This window comes from Palaemon carinicauda, chromosome 32 (assembly GCF_036898095.1).
Source record: "Palaemon carinicauda isolate YSFRI2023 chromosome 32, ASM3689809v2, whole genome shotgun sequence".
NCBI lineage: Eukaryota > Metazoa > Arthropoda > Malacostraca > Decapoda > Palaemonidae > Palaemon > Palaemon carinicauda.
The window spans coordinates 23,032,081-23,046,995 of record NC_090756.1 but is presented as its reverse complement, the minus strand read 5'-3'; the positions used below and the strand labels follow the sequence as shown (position 1 = coordinate 23,046,995).

At 36.1% G+C, this 14,915-nt stretch overlaps 1 protein-coding gene and 1 long non-coding RNA gene across 3 annotated transcripts in view; one reads left to right on the top strand and one right to left on the bottom strand.

The window, feature by feature from the left end:
- Positions 1-9,514, top strand: part of LOC137625320 (uncharacterized) — an 85,552-nt gene extending 76,038 nt beyond the window's left edge. The window contains exon 4 of the long non-coding RNA XR_011040837.1: positions 5,477-9,514. This is a non-coding gene — a long non-coding RNA (uncharacterized lncRNA). The remainder of the gene's footprint in view (positions 1-5,476) is intronic.
- LOC137625319 (ras-specific guanine nucleotide-releasing factor 2-like) overlaps positions 1-14,915 on the bottom strand; it is a 96,836-nt gene that overhangs the window by 53,216 nt on the left and 28,705 nt on the right. The window lies entirely within an intron of this gene.

Genomic DNA, 14,915 nt, shown 5'->3' with positions numbered 1-14,915 from the left:
AGTGACCGATATGAAGTGGATTGATGAAAAAGTTTTTAAGTTTTAACCGACAGAAATTGCCTGACATTTGAGTAACTTGGAAGATGCTCTATGGTACAGAAACAGCAAGCCTAAGGAAAACTGATGAGAAAAAGATGGATGTAGCAGAAATGAGAATGCTTAGATGGTTGCCTGGAGTGACAAGAAAGGATAGAATTAGGAATGACTACATAAGAGGATCAACAAAGGTTTTAGAAATATTAAAGAAATTGCAAGAAGGAAGATTGAGATGGTATGGACATCTACTGAGGAGGAAGGAGGGTCACGATGGGAGGCATACCATGGAAATTTAAAATCAAAGTTCAAGGTAGAAGAAGGGGCAGACCAAAAAGGATATGGAGAAACTGTGTACTGGAGGACTTGAGGGAAAAGGGAATTGGTGAACCAGACGCAAGACAGAAATAGATGAAAAAAGCTCGTTCGAATCGGTGACCCCATATAGAAATGGAAATAAGCCTAAGAAGCAAGATGTGAAGAGGTTTCCTAGTAAGGTAGTTCCTTGGACATAGGTCTTTAGTAAATCTTTTTAAGAGTTAGATTCAAAGTGTTTGATAAAATAGAAGTTGAGCAACGTTTGGAATACAGTACTGTACTAGAAGAAGAAGAAGACTGTACTATATATTAGTTCGTTCATTCATTCATTCACATTGGCCTTTGACTAAATGTCATAACCCCCACCACGTACATTAGTGATGGTAGGTTGAGGGACTAGATCACCCTCCTTTTCTAAAAGAAAGGATAAAACCATAGAATAGTACGTTGGTGTATTCTCTCCGGAACTGTGCAGGGATATGATTGAACGGTTTTGCTGGTTTCCTAGTATGTAAAAACCTCTACTAACTTACAGAGCTTGCAAGGAAGGACTTAGGGTGGGAGGGGGATGAGTTGAGAGTAAGAATTGTCGTGGAGATCATGTAATTTTTACAAGTACAGCAGAATATAGCTAAGGTTCAGTATAAGTGAGGAACAAATTTAGATTGTTTTGTGAACAGTGCATGTATAAGATGTATAAATTACATCATTCATTGCAGCTTACAAAAAAGAAAAATGAAACTGGAATATCTCCTCGAAAATTAAACATTTTCTAGAACTATTGTGTGTTGAAGCGGTTCCACAGATACTTATTAAAACTTATGTGATTGTCATGTAGTACTAAAGAAGGTTTGGATGTTTTAAGAATACTGTATGTCTTGTAACCAATAATTATTTTATAAACTTCTTAGCAGTGTTATTGGGCTGGTTAATATCCTCCTTTTAATAATCCTAGCAGTACTGATTCACTTTCCATAATTTAGATTTGATGCTGTGATAACCGGTTTCATAATTGAATAAGTTGCCCTATTGACAGTAAATGAATTGAGGACTCTGTCTTAGATATCTTTTCTTCCATTTTAATTTGCCCTTTAGTTTAAGTCAAATCTCTTTGAAAATAACGTAGCTGATATTTAGATCTTGGAGTTTATATCCTATTCTGTTTTGGAAGATGTTTAGTGTACAATTACCTAAACTTGATAAGCTGTCACTCGTGTTTTTAAAAATGCATTTATCCACATGAGGAAAAACTACAAAATAAAGTAATTTGAAAAGTTATTAAAGGTGAAGTCTGAACAAATACAGGCTATTTAGTCATCCACCCAGTGCTCTGTGAATTTCTTGAAAAGGTCTTGTATCTCTGAATGTTTATATCCGAGATAAACTTTACACTGTACCACTGTAGATAGATTTAAAATGATTTAAGTACAGCCTTTGATTAGGTCAAGCATAGGGCTTGAATACATTTTGTAACTATTCTTTTAATGGCAACTGTAGATATTTAATACCCTCTATAACATTTTCATCACCATCTGTAAAGAATGATCACAGTCACTATTAAGTGATCCTCAATTTTATGTCTGGTGTTCTGCAAGGCTCTGCTCTGGAACTTCTCTGTTTTTAGTCTTCTGGCCATAAGACTGTTAACCTTGAGAATAGATTAATGATATATAAGTGATCCTCAATTTTATGTGTGGTGTTCTGCAGGGCTCTGCTCTGGAACTTCTCTGTTTTTAGTCTTCTGGCCATAAGACTGTTAACCTTGAGAATAGATTAATGATATATAGAGATGACTCGCTTCTTATTGCAGCTATTTTCCCTCGTGATGTGAATTTGGAACAGGAATCAGATTAGTAGTAGGCGTAGTATTTTAGGCCGAAATCCACCTAAATAGTGTCATGGACTGTATTTCACATTGTGCTCCTTTTTCTGTATTCGTTTTGCATAGGTGACAACTTAAAGGTGCTGACTTTTGCTAAAAGCATTCTTATCCATAATATTAGGAATATGTTATCTAATACTGCCAGAAATTTTAAGTGTCACTTAGGAGGCATCTTGTATCTGTGATGTTAGTGTTGATGCCACATTCCACATTCTATCCATTGAGCAAAAATACTATGAAGATTAGCAAGATTCTTTTCCCAAACAGAAATTTTGATTTACTACATCAAAGATACTCTTCAAGGCCATTTTTCATAGGCTACAATTCCAACGGGAGGTGGTGTAGTAAATACTACCCGATGTGCAGAATGGCGAGGGGACACGATATGTCCGACAAGTTACCAGACTTATTTTATTCCTTTTAACATCGAAACTGTTCCACATACTTCTTGGCAGTTCAAAAGTAATCTGTTCATGTAAGGCTTATGGTGATAATATTTCTGGGCTCAGACCTGTTCCGCCCAGTGAAATGCTCCTTTAGCACCATTTCTAAGGTATATAACTGCTATATATTACCAGAGAAAAAATAGCATAGGAATACCAGGTTGAACCCAGCTCGCTCACCTATATAAGGTGTCGATATAATACTGCGGCGTGATGATTCACAACCAGAGGTCTCGCACCATTTAGATATCTCCTCTTCAAAACCCCCACCACAGCGAGGTGCCGATCAACACTACTACCACTAACCTAACCCACACCAGTGACGTCACTCCTTTCATAGCACTTGATTAGTGCAGTTCACTTTTTCGGTGTGTGTTTTTTCCCGGATTTACCCAGGATTTTTATCATGATGTCGGACTCTAGGCATTTGCTTTGATTCGTTAAGCAAATCTGTGTTTTATTGCTCAGCCTTCCTCTTTTTCTACTTACAGGTAATTCCTTTTTTTCTGCCGTTTGGCCGGTGGATATTCGTACACCTTGATTACTAACAGTAACACATTAAGGGCAACAACATTAATCTAACTTGGCCTATTGTACGAGACATTAACGTAATGATTCGGTTACAAAAAAAACGGAGGAGGAATAAAACCCGTTTGTCCATTTTTACCGTTCTTTAATGACTTCCGAACAATTATAATCTCCAGATGTCTGTTACAGCTGGATGTGATGGACATAGCAATAAGGGAGTATTTTGAATATGACAAGATTATATCCTACAGTGCTACAAATGATAGAATATATATATATGTATCTTTATGTTTATCTAACTGCCTGTCCATCATGCCTTAGTACATACATACAATTTAAGACACCTGTACAAATGCACTGCTACTTTATGCCTAGAGGTGTTAAGATATGTACTTTTATCACTGGTACATAATGTGCATTTATCTTTAATCAATATTGTTCTATGAAAGATATCATCTTTATTGTCTAATTATTGACTTTCTCAAAACATAAGTTTATTAACAGATTAAATGACCAGGATTTGAACATATACAGTACTTCAGTATTTACAAGAAGCTGGAATAGGAAAAACCAGAGAAACATTAAGAGGGGTGAAAACTATTGTATTTGAACCCTATTTTACATTTACCCACTAAATTAATGAAGACCCGAGGGTGCATACGTGTATAGAGTGAAACTGTGACAGAGTGACAGAGACAAGAAGCCGTGGAATTGCAAACTACCGTGTCATGTAGGAATGTGGAAGTGTACAAATATCTATTTCTTATTGGGAGTATCTATAGCCAGCACATAAGATAAACTCTTTTACAGAAGAGAGCATGAAGAGGAAAATCTCATCCTTTTTCTCACTTAACTTTCACAAAGGTGTAAGGGTGGTTGTGCTGTGAGATCTCAATGTAAAAGTAGTTATAAGAAAAAGTTGGAGGGGTTAGCAGGGTGCAAGAACTAACACAAAATGAAAGATAAAGGTGGGCATACAAGATGAGGAGTCATTAGAGGCACAAGTGGTTATCTTTTTAATCCAGTGAATATGAATGTAAATCTTTATTGCAGAAGAAGAATGGTATGAAGACAGACGCATGTATTAATAATACAATAAGGCTTGTGAACTAAAGGTTGAATGGAATTAAAGCCCTGTCCACATAATCGAGCATGCTCGACTGTTAAACGGTGATACCACACCACAGTAGGTAGTGAAAACGATGGTTGATAACGTCAGAATTGGGAAAACCACAGACAGGGATCTAGCAGCACTATTTGTTACCAGATCCCTGCCTGTGGTTTTCCGGCTTCGACATCATTAACCTTCGTTCTCACAACCTATTGTGGTCTGTCATCACTGTTTGCTCATCAATGCTCGATCGTGTGGACATGGCTTTAGTGTTACAGAAGTAGGAGCAGATAGGGATTAGAAATTTGAAGTTTAGATATTCTGTAGGCATTCAGAATTATATAGAGAAATATGGTGAATTGAAAGTTATAGTAAATAAATATTTTATCCAAGTTTATTTTAAGAGACTTCTACAGACAACGACCGGAGTTAAGTACGATGAGAAACCCTGATGAACTAATGGACCTTATAATGAAAGTTGTGACGGAAGATATGCTGTTAAAAGATAAGGCAGTTTTACATGAACAAATACATTTCAATTGACACTACTAGTGTTGATTGTAAAGACGCAGAGTAGACGGATGCAGGAGTTTATATGAATGACTTATATTCTAAAATACTTGGCATTGTTTTAGAGTATATTAAGATATAGTATGAAAAGTTGAAAAATGGAAGAGGCACCTGGTTGACAAGGTCACAAACAAGACGGAAGATGGACAGTGGATATGCTTTTTGTGTAATGATTTAAATCGGTAAGAAAGACTTTGTTTGTGTTAGTGTAAAAGTAAAAAAGGGAAGAAGAAAAGAATAGTTTGTTTGTATATTTGGAATGTGAAAACTATAAGCTTAAAAATGATGACAATTGGAGATAAAACCAGAACAAAAGTACAAAAGTACCATATAAGAATCATTTTAATAAGGCAACAGGTTATGGTTTAGAGGTGAATGTCTCTGTTACTCCAAAAGGTAGGAGTATAATCAGGACATTTAGTCTAAGCTGTAATCAAACAAAAGACTTTTTTCATATAGGGAAAAAGAAAGTATCAAATCCCTGGACTGTGCTATTATGGTGTTTTTTCTCCTTGGGAAATATTAAGACAGAATTCATATTTTTATGGTGATTATGTAAAATGAACAATACACTATCCTTATATTCCACAGTCACAAAGAGAAATGCAAGAGTTATAGTGTGGCTAGATCTACGTCGAGGACGACCCGATTTCTAACTGACTCTGAACATCTGAACATCGCTCTACACAAAACATTGAAGCTGTGAGGAAAGTTGATGACGAGAGGAGCGACAGTGCATTAGGTAGTAGACGCAGTCGGATTGATAATGGTAAGCAGAATTTATACTATGTAAAAGTCTGGCAATAGGCAATGTGTATTCATTGGGTAATCAAAATACTGCCGTACTGAGGTAAACTCATTTCTGATGTTTTGAAGAGCATCATATGCTCATGTAGTGGGAATAAAAGTCTTGACCATCAGTTTGTGAAGAGAGATGAAACACTGAGTCATTAATTACATAATTCAAGTCCCCACAGAAATAACACTAATGAAAGTCTAAGCTTCTATCCAATGCCAAATTCAAAGTCTAGCCCTGTGTTTGCAAGATCATTTACATCTTCCAATTTGGAGACTGATTGTTTCGCATAAAATGCGTGCCTTAACCCTTTTACCCCCAGGCTATTTGGAAATTTCCAACCCTTAAACCCCCAGGGGGTTATTTTTTTCCCAGCACATTTTGCAGTATATTTTTTTTTAAATTGCTCTAACAGCCTTAATTTTTATCATAGAGAGGTCAGGTTGGTCTCATTCTCTTGGAAAATGCCTGAATTTTCTCAAAAAATTATCAAAAATATGAAAAAAAAAATTTTTATAGCATTTTTTTGCAAGACGTACCGGTACGTCCATGGGGGTAAAGGTGTGGCTTTTGTGAAACGTACCAGTACGTCCTTTTCGGGTAAAAGGGTTAATGGTGGATATTATGTATACTGCTTTTGCTTTAGTGCTTCCATCTGCAATTATGTGCGTTTGTATATTTAAAGATAAGAGGAGCTTTCGCCCTTTTTCAGTGCCTCTTCAGCTGAAGAAAGCTCATGCTATATTTAAATATACAAACGCATATAATTGTTGATTTTAATACTAAAGATCAACAGACCAGGCATGGTGTTTTTTATTCAAGTAATGTGCTTCCATCTGTTAGTATATCATACATACATATACCAAGGCACTTCCCCCAATTTTCGGGGGTAGCCGACATCAAACAAATGAAGCAAAAATGGGGACCTCTCCTCTCTGTTAGTATACGAGATAAATGCATCTGTCATATACCAAGGCACTTCCCCCAATTTTGGGGTGTACCCAAAATCAAACAAATGAAACAGAAAAGAACCTCTCCGCTCTGTTAGTATACGAGATAAATGCATCTGTCATTATGACAGATAAAAGAAAAAGGAAAGCAGTTGAAGATCTTTTATTTTTTCCACTGCAGTACTTCTGCCTTATTTCGGTATTTCACGCATTGTTCCAATGATTATAAGTATCTGCTACATGGGAATTTCAGCTATTTCTGATATGGGGCCACATTTTTATAATTCCCTTCATGTAGAATGTTTAAGTAATATATCAGGAAACTATATTTATAAATAGCTAGGAAGTCTCTCTTGACTTTTTTAGAGGTATCAGCTGTTTTGTTTGTGTATTAGTGTGTTCGTTGCTGATATTTTTATGTAATAATGTTAATTATTTCCATTTTACTAGGCCTTTATAGTGTCATAATAGAAATTAAAATGGTTAGGATCAGACATTGTTTCGGACTCACTTCAGTTTTCTTTCATTTATTATTATTATTGTTATTATTATTATTATTATTATTATTATTATTATTATTATTATTATTATTATTATTATTTTTACTATTATTATTAATATTGTTATTATTGCTTGCTAAGCTACAACCCTAGTTGGAAAAGCAAGATGCTATAAGCCCAAGGGCTCCAACAGGGAAAGTAGGTCCTATGAGTTATGTGTTAAGAGACTCACTTTGTGGACCAGAGTTCACACTCTACACAGGATTGATAGTACATTTCTAGGATTGCGTTCAATCCCAGACGATTGCTCTCAATTTGACTCCGCTATTAATGGGTATTGGCACTTGCTGGGGTCAAGGAAAAGGCCAAAGGGCATGAGCGTAAAAACTCACCCTTAAGGACTTTCTGAAATACCAGAAGATTGAACTTTTTTGGGCTCAAGCCATGTCGTCCTGATGGAAGTTCCTAAGGTAGCTTCTAAAGGATATATTATATATCCTTTAGAAGCTACCTTAGGAACTTCCATCAGGACGACATGGCGATCTCACCCAAAAATAGATTTTTCGCGTCGCTCAAAATCCGTTTTTTGGTACTAACTCCAAGGAAAAGAGTCATATGGGGGAAATAAATGCAGTGTACTGTACTGTATATACATATGTATGCTGACAGCAGTTTACTAATTACATTGTTTGAGTAATGGTGTTTTGTTCTAATGTACAACCAAATTTCCTTCAAGATCCTCGCAAGACACTGTCTCGTTTACGCAGATTTTTAACATGAAGATAACGAATCACAAGTTGGTGTATTTTTTCATTACCATCTATCAAAAATAGCAATGAATCATAAAATGAATTTAGGTTGTGTTGAGGGTTATATAATAGCTGATGGATAATACTTATTCAATTCACTGGCACTCGGACCTCTCTAGATACATTGCTGTTTGCCTATGGCATCGCATCAGCCAACAGAAGTGACCATATATACTAAGTAACCAATCAGATTTGCCTAAAAGTCTACATAATTACCTAAAGGCAACATAGATTGCCTAAAATACCCACATAAGTTGCCTAAAAAGCCTCCAAATTAAAAACAAAAGGCTCCTATAAGTGATATCTCAAGTCAAGGATGAAGAATAGCATGGCTAAACAGCGCTCTAGACATCTATTAAAAAGATCTCTAACGGATTGTCAAAAGTTCCAATTATCCAGCGTCTGCTGCCAATAAATCGGAAAGGTTTCCAACGTATCAGGCACGCACTTTGTCAATCAAGATTTCGGAGTTCCCGTCTCAGAAAATTATGCTGAATAAATGCTGTTTTTCACAACGAATTTGGTCCTCCTCCAATCTGACATTAGAGTATATCATTAGTGGTGAGATTAATTTATCGTATTCAGTTTCAGATTGTTTTTAAGAATGTAAAGTTAATGTGAGAAAATTTTATAAATTAGGTTGATGTTTGGAATCATCAACTGGTGTAACAGTTTACATTCCATTGGCCGAATGTGAATGCATTTTACATTTGAACGTAAAATAAGATGTGCTTAATATAGAACGAGCAAACTCTCAACTTCTTCGCCAACGTACCACTTGCTTGTCCGCCCTTCTGATACTAGGACATTAGGTTGAATAGTTTAGTTGGTCAAATTATCTGCTCAACGTCTCTGCTAAAGTTGACTGTTATGTAATTTTACATCGGAGAAAGAAATATCATCCGTAAGATACACATTTTATGTTTGGTATAATGTACAGTGCTATCTTATTTTTTTAAAGTAAATCACGCTGATAAAGATTTCGATTACTGCAATGAATTTCAGAAAATATCACTTTGGGGAACACCAGAATAACAAACTACCTTTGTTGCACCTTTAAACTGTTTGTGAAAGTAGGCAAGCATGGGTATGTCAACATTCATGTTTGGAAGCTGTAAGATACATGTCTCACGGTCAGCCAAGTCCAAAGCATCATTGAAGTAATTTTAACGACGTGATTTCCACTTTCAAGGCGCCCTAAAAAATTACATTTGCCTATAATGTTTTTTTCTATAAATGCATTCTACAAGGAAGCAAATTTCCTTATCAAAGGCTGCTATGCTAACGATATAACTTCCGTGACTTTTCAGAAATTAAAGAGCACTGGATGTATGATATGACCTGCAATAATTGCAATCTACACTCATGTTATCTTTTTTCTACAGGCATTACATTGTGTGATTAGTATTCACCTGAAAAAAAAAAGTTTCAAGAAATGATATAAGGTATTGTACTGAATTTAATGAAAGGCAAATACCCTAGATATATCTGATAAAAAGGTTCAAAACTAGTACAGTATGGCTCTCAAACACATCAGCATCTATAGTCCATTTCTTTTAGCGAGGCATATTTGCACCGACTCGCAGCGGTGCCCTTTTAGCTCGGAAAAGTTTCCTGATCGCTGATTGGTTGGACAAGATAATTCTAACCAATTAGCGATCAGGAAACTTTTCCGAGCTAAAAGGGCACCGCTGCGACTCGGTGCAAATTTGCCTCGCTAAAAGAAATGGACTATAGGTTGTCCAAAATTTTATCTTAAGCGAAACATAATTGATGAGGAGTGTTTGAGGACGCAAAAGATCAACTACAAACTGCTTGACTCAAATGTACAGTTATGCAACTACTTCATTTTTTTTAGTGATATTTTATGATAGTATCTGACTTGAGATCAGTAAAGGATGCTTTGAGCCGGAAGAGGTAGGGGAAATTTCAATGAAAGATGAAACCTAGTAATGGGTTCCATATTATTATTAGGTCAGGCAGGAGTGGGCTAAAGCTTTAGATTTGAAAAACACTGATTCCAATGAGACCGTTCCAGTCAGCGTCTTCAGCTGCCTGTGAGAAAAGTTTCTTTAGAATCAGTTGACTTCAAACTGAATCTTCAGTCTGATCCTGCCTGCGCCTGTCGAATTAATAACCATAGTCGCAACTTTAACATGTAAAGAGGCAATAGATTTGTGTAAAGACAAGCTAGAGGGCAGACTTGGTCAAGAAAACTGGTTGCTAATCTTCAAGATTTAAGTAAATAGTTGAAGAAATGAAAGGTTAGATATGTTTACTACTTTAGTGTTGGAATATAGAATGAATTCTGCACTACAGATCAAAGATCCAAGAGAAGAAATGTATTGAATATATAGTATGAAAACTTGAAATTTTTGCAAATAAAAGCTATTTCAATGAGTATGGCTGAGTGATTTTATTTTCTTTGGGACTAACCAAACTGTATATCTACAGGAGGAAGGTTTGATATAATAATTAATGTAATACCCAAGAGGAAAAAAAATATAAAAGCACAAATCACAATGTTGGAATATGATCCTTATCAGATGTCTTGGACCTTATGAAACTTAAAAGCATAAATTATATTGAAGGTGTTTCCAATAAGATAAGGCAAGTAGAAATGATTGTAAGTAGCCTTCATTATCATATCTTGTCGTGGCAATATTGTATCCACTTCAAAGCAGCCTGATTACATTCGTAGAGGTTCAAATCTGTACAGATTACCCTATGTTCGCATCCATGAAGTATGTGGTCTATTGTCTGGATGGGCACTCGGAAGTGGGGCCAAGAACCCACTTAGGAAGATTGTCTCCAGTCCTTCCAATTCTAGCTCTTGCTCGGTTAAGAGTAACCCAGTCCTTTCTACAAAGGTCTGTTCCATGGTAAGGAAACTCACTGGTCTGTTTTTCTCCAGTGTTCTAGGCTGTAAGTTACTGACTTCATGGCGTCGAGAATAATGGTTATTATGAAGCTCTTGCATGATTTCAATCTTTGTCTAACCACCCAGTTATCATAGAGCGGGTGCCTTTCATCAATGTCTTGTTTATATTTCTGGGTCTTTGAATGGGCTCTATGGATGTTTGGTGGTGCAATGCCTACCAGTCTATAAAGTACTGGAATGGGTGTTGGTCTTAAGGTACCAATAATTATGTGACATGCTTGATTGAGTTTGGAATTGACTTTATGGGAATGACCTGACCTTTCCCAGACTGGTGAGCAGTATTCAGAAGTGGATGAGTTATGCCAGAGCTATTTTCCTTATTACTAGTAGCTACCTTCTGCTTTACTTTCTTTACTTCTTCTTTGTCCACATCTTTTCCCACTTCTATGTGGGGTCGATGTTTCTGGTCAGCTCCCTCCATCCACTCCTGTCCCACGCCTCACCACCGGCCAATCCCCTAGATCGAAGGTCACCCCCGACACAGTCCAGCCCCCTTACGTTCTGGTCAGGGGCTAGCTCTCTCAATACATCATTTTCAGCCTTTGCTGCAATTACCTTTTCCTGTAGTAATTCCTGCTGCTTCTGAAAATGATGCTTAAAAAGACAGGGAAGCTTTCATTCATCAGTTTCTTATCTTTCCATGAGATGTTCAACTCCCTTTTTGCCTGGTAGTTTTTAAGATGGAAAGTACATACCTCGTGTTTTGTCTGGGTTGGAATATAGGAAGATTTGCTTGTAGTATTCATTAAGAAAATTAACTGAAGTAAAAACTTAAGTTCATGTTTTCCTCAAAGAAAATGCTATAAGTCTATGCTGAAGTTACGAAATTCCTGTTGTAATGGAAAAAAAATGTATGTGGCGTTAGAGAAATTTAGGAAATTACCAAGAAAGATTATTTCACCAAACTTTCAATTGGGCTTCACAAGACACTAGAAGAGTTGGAAAACCCAGGCCTACTTGGCTGAGGACTATGAAGCGTGAAGTAGGCGATGATGAATAGAGATAGAGACATCTGCCGAAATCTAACCGAGGCCCTTTGCGTCAATAGGCGTGGGAGGAGATGATGATTGGTATAGAATTGTTACACTTACAGTTTGTGTTGGTTTTTAGAAAACTAAGTATTGACACTTTTGGTGAGTTTGCAATATTGTTTTCTCCTTCCAAATTATCTTTTACATAGCTAATAAAAGACCCAAGGAAAAGCTTATGGTAATTGTAGGAGCAGTACGTGGACCAATTAAACAGAGAACGGGAATGGGGACTAGATCAGATCATTATATTTTTATGTGGATCGTGACAAAGTTTGTCCCTGAAATATTTATAAATGGCATCAGCATTCACTTTTGCAGCATTATTTTTGGTCTGAAAGTTTCAAATATATATTTGTGCTTAGCACAGGCGGGAAATCGAACCCTTTCCATCACGATAGCAGATCAAGTTCGTAACAAGTGGATGTAAGTTATTTTCCCATCAACAAATTTAATTTTCTTACTTTCAAATATTTCTTGAATTTGAATCCAGTCTTTCTTTCAAGATGGTGCTTGGGTGCTGATCCTACATGTTCAGTCTCTGGCACAAAGGATGTTGATGCATTTCAAGGTCTTTGAAGCCCTCTTTATCTTGGGGTAAGGTTATCGTCCTTTTATTTAGCCCTGTTATGAGTACATGATTATTCTCCAGGTTGGTCTTAAGCACCTGATGCATTATAAAATGCAAACCAACTTATGGGTATTAGATTCCTTATCCTTTATCATAATATTAACCCTTTTACCCCCAGGCTATTTGGAAATTTCTAACCCTTAACCCCCAGGGTTTTTTTTCTTTCCAAGCACATTTTGCAGTATATTTTTTTCTAAATTGCTCTAACAGCCTTAATTTTCGTCAAAGAGAGGTCAGGTTGATCTCATTCTCTTGGAAAATGCCTGAAGTTTCTCAAAAAATTATCAAAAATATGCAAAAAAAAAAAATATAAATAGCAGCTTTTTGCAAGGATGTACCGGTACGTCCATGGGGGTAAAGGGATGAGTTTTGTGAAACGTACCAGTATGTCCTTTGGGGGTAAAAGGGTTAATCTCTGGCACCAGCACTTAATTTTCATGCTGGCAAAGGTTTTTTTCATGATACAGTACTGTATTAACCATCATTTGCATTCAGAGTTTGCCAGACTATACTATCTATCACGTATTACAAGGTAAAGCAGTTAATTCTAATAGTCTAGTCTTGTTTTGATAGGCTCGATATTTAACATTATTATAGGAATTTCATTATGCCTGTGACCAAATTAAGGAATGATCTTTGTTGTAAAGCAGTTGAAGCATTACAACTTCAGGAAACACTGGTTTCAAGCACTTTTTAGTTGAGCATGCTGGCATAAGTTAACCCTTTTACCCCTAGGCTATTTGGAACTTTCCAACCCTTAACCCCCAGGGGTTGTTTTTTTTTCAAGCACATTTTGCAGTATATATTTTTTTAAATTGCTCTAACAGCCTTAATTTTTTTCATAGAGAGGTCAGGTTGGTCTCATTCTCTTGGTAAATGGCCGAAGTTTCTTAAAAAATTATCAAAAATATGCAAAACAAAATGTAAATAGCAGTTTTTTGCAAGGACTTACCGGTATGTCCATGGGGGTAAAGGGATGAGTTTTGTGAAATGTAGCAGTACGTTCTTTGGGGGTAAAAGGGTTAAGTTCTGTAGTGTAACTTTATCATAATTATTTATTGTATATTTTTTATCATTGCTCTTTTATTACATGTTCTTTACTTTTTTATTGGGTTGATGTTTTTATTAGGGCCCCTGAGCTTTTAGCATTCTGCCTTTCCAGCTATGGATGCAGTCTGGCTTGTGAGAAGGATGAAGATAATTTGAAGTAGAAAGGTGATCTGTCAATATGATGAAATACAAAATTCTTTCATATATAGTTTCTACCTTTTATTCGTGGGGTAATTTAACCCTTTTACCCCCAGGCTATTTGGAACTTTCCAACCCTTAACCCCCAGGCGGTTTTTTTTCAAGCACATTTTGCAATATATAGTTTTTAAATTGCTCTAACAGCCTTAATTTTCGTCATAGAGAGGTCAGGTTGGTCTTATTCTTTTGGAAAATGCCTGAAGTTTCTCATAAAGTTATCAAAAATATGCAGAAAAAATTTAAATAGCAGTTTTTTTGCAAGGACATACCAGTACGTCCATGGGGGTAAAGGGATGAGTTTTGTGAAACGTACCAGTATGTCCATTGGGGGTAAAAGGGTTAATAATTTCCAGGTGAAGAACTCCACATTTAGATTGCTTTCGTTCTTGAAGCACCACTGTCTTTTACTACCGGGCCCCCTATAAGCAAAAGGAAGGTACCATGGTCACACTCTAGGATAATGCATAATATGCATAAAAGCGGAAAATTTCTGCCCTGACGATTGTATTACCATAATTTTCTATGTTAAGGCTGAACTAGTAGTAATAATGATAATAAAATTGAAAGTGCCCAATGTTTCAGATGGAGCAATTTCGGCCTAAATCCAAGATATTCGTGTTAGTTGAGGACATTGGATACCTTTCAACGACTTCTGTCGTCCTTTGATGATAATCTGGTTTCAGAAAAACACTTTTCTTAATGTGTTTGAAAAATAGGTGTTTAAATTATGCTATCATTTTGCAGTTTGTCACTTGGATTTCTATTAAAATTTCACCTGAAGATGGGCCTCATGATGGGCAAAAATTAAAGTACAGTAATTAAATATTTTGTTCTTTTTCAAGTACTCAAGGGAATCAACTACAGTTCCTAAGTAGTCTCAGTGGTCAGTAGACAATTTTTGGTGACTGACATTTATAATCGTTCAAATCTGCCTGATTTTGAGTATTGTTAGCATGTATAGATTTCAGATTCATATATTGTTGTATGTTTGTCTGTGTGTATATGTATACATAGGAAGAGAAAAAGCAGATATACATATATGAATAGAACAATATAAAGAAAAATTGTTTGCCTCTTGAGTAGGAAGGTCATGTTAAGGAAAAAGATCATTATTAAGATATATTCTA